Source organism: Otolemur garnettii, unplaced genomic scaffold (genome assembly GCF_000181295.1).
Source record: "Otolemur garnettii isolate 467f Iridium unplaced genomic scaffold, OtoGar3 scaffold00066, whole genome shotgun sequence".
Lineage (NCBI taxonomy): Eukaryota > Metazoa > Chordata > Mammalia > Primates > Galagidae > Otolemur > Otolemur garnettii.
In genome coordinates this window covers 5,604,892-5,607,404 of record NW_003852461.1, presented here as the reverse complement: position 1 = coordinate 5,607,404, position 2,513 = coordinate 5,604,892, and the positions used below count along the sequence as shown (strand labels likewise).

Below are 2,513 nucleotides of genomic sequence, written 5' to 3'. Positions count from 1 at the left end.
GCCGCCAATTATGTTGTTTAACTGTGATCACCTAACTCTGTTGAACCATATGATGTTGCCAATATTAGACCATTCTTGACTTACAAAGTGGCGATTTCATGTAGTTCACCATAATATTAGGGCCTCTGTGAACTGGAGAGATGATTACAGATCCTGCCCACTAAGACAGTGTGAGGAGTGAGCTCTAAGGCACTATAAAAACGTAAGAGGTAATTAAACTCATACAGACATTTCTCCCTGGAATCTTTAGACAAAGCAGTCCAGAACTATGCAGATGAGCAAGGAGACCTTATTACCAATAACCCTTTACGGTGCTTGTGGTATTTAAAATCTTGACCAAGTGCTTTTGCATGCTTGATTTAATTTACTTTTCACAGTATATCTATGAGCTAGGTGGGCAGGGAGACTTAGCTGTAGTCCAGAAGGAATTGTGTTGGCTTTTAAAACACTAAAGATCATCTGAGGGCATTGGGTGTATACCTCTTCCATAGATTTATCTTAATTTTTCTGATTGTGTTTAATTTTTCCTCACTTTCTCTTTTTCTTTCTTTTCTCTTTTCTTCCTGTTTGGCTTGAGTTTTAGGTTTACTGGTGGCACTTGTGGCAATCTTAGTCGCATACAAACAGGATTACAAAGGTTATTAGTTCCTGATAGTCAGAGCCAATTGTCTTATACAATTATTCCTTATTACAAGGAACATAATTAACATTATGTTATGGTGAATGGTGCCCATAGTATTGGTTTCCAGTCATATGAAATTACAGTGTAAATGGAAGTGTATATCTAATATGCAGTGTTAGCATCTGTGGAACCCTTGAGGATTAATATAAAACACTTCAAATTTGCTAAGTGTTAGATGCTGGAGTTAGAAGACAGGTCCCTCTTCTAATGTTTTCGTTTCCCTCTACTTTTCCTACCATTCCTTCTCATCATTCTTTTCTTTTGCTTGTTCTGTAAGTTGTGGTGTTGCGAGGAGTTTTGTCACAGGACTTCTCATCACTCATGACACAGTCCTATACCATCTCTCAAGACTTCACTTTCTATCTGTTAGATTGAACCATATGAAATTTTGCCACCAGTGGACCATTTTGACCTGCCTAGGGAAGGGCAGTTTGCTAAACTGAACATAATACGTACCTGTGCCTTCCAAATCTGTAACCAACCCAAATCTCTCTTCTGAGCTTCATCTCGTTTTATCCAGTCTCTGACTCTGCCTTGTCTTGGATTGCCCACAGACATCTTAGTCTAAGCTTATAAACTTTCTCCACCTGCCTCTCCAGTGTTCCATAATTTAATAAATGGCACTAACATCCATCCAGTCAAAACACTTCATTCCTTTTCCTCTCCTCCCTAATTCCTTGGCCCATCCTATCTGTTACTAGGGGCCTGTTGATTGTGTCTATACATATTTTCAAATGTATTCACTTCCAGTTCACACAGCTTGTTCCCTGAATATAAGTTACTGTTGCCTATCTTTAGTATTTTTATAATCGCTCCCTCTTAATGCTCCTTGTTTCCTTGGCTCCTTTTCTGTTCCTTCCAGTTAGAGTAGTCTTTCTTACAATCAAATCCAATCATGTTATTCCTTTCACTGCCCAGTTGGTTTTATGATAAAATCCTCATTCCTTAACTACTAGAGACCTGTGTAATCCATGCCCCATCTCACTTGTTCATTTGATTATGCAACAAATATTGATGGTGTATTTTCTACATGACAAACCCTGGGTATAGAGCAGTTATCTAAACCAAGTTCCTGCTTTCTAGAGCTAACATTCTTGTGGGATGGGACAGACTGTAAACATATGTATATGTCAGATGGAGATAAGTAGAGAAAGATAAAGGAGGGAAGGTGAATGGCTTGTCAGTTTCATCTCTTATACTTACCCAGGAAAATTATAAGGTCTGAAAATACAGGACCTCTGTGGTGGTGTGGATATCGTGGGAGGACTGGATTTGGAAAAGGGAGAAAGAACAGAATTGGCAACAGATGAAATGTGCTTTGTGAAGAAAAAAGGCCAGGCTTAGGTTTCTGGCCTGGACAGCTAGGGAGATGGAGATGCCATTGACTGTGATAGGGAACGAAAAAAGAGTAGCAGGTTTGGGAAGAGAGAAAAGGTGATTTCAGGCTTAAACATGTTAATTTGTGGTACCTATGGAGACTCAGGTAGGTATTTGGATACATACACCAGCGTATGAATGTTGCTGATCTTTTCTGAGAAATACTATATGAAAAATTTCTGCAGTGAACTTGAAGTGATAGTAATCCCATCTCCTAAACTCTGGCAGAGCTAGTTATTTGTGTAAAGATTTCTTTTTGCTGATACAACGCTCAGAATCTTTTATTAACCCCTCTTGGTAGCCTCTTCCAGATAAGAGTTGATATTTGAGTTTTAACATATTTGCCATCAACAATTGAGAGAAAATACTGCCTTTGGTTTATCGTAGAGAATTGCTCATTCCACAATTTATTATAACTGCTATAGAATTAAAGATTCAAATGTGTCGATGGTGT

General features: G+C 38.5%; 1 protein-coding gene across 2 annotated transcripts in view; it reads left to right on the top strand.

The window, feature by feature from the left end:
• MYSM1 (Myb like, SWIRM and MPN domains 1) overlaps nt 1-2,513 on the top strand; it is a 39,252-nt gene that overhangs the window by 989 nt on the left and 35,750 nt on the right. The window lies entirely within an intron of this gene.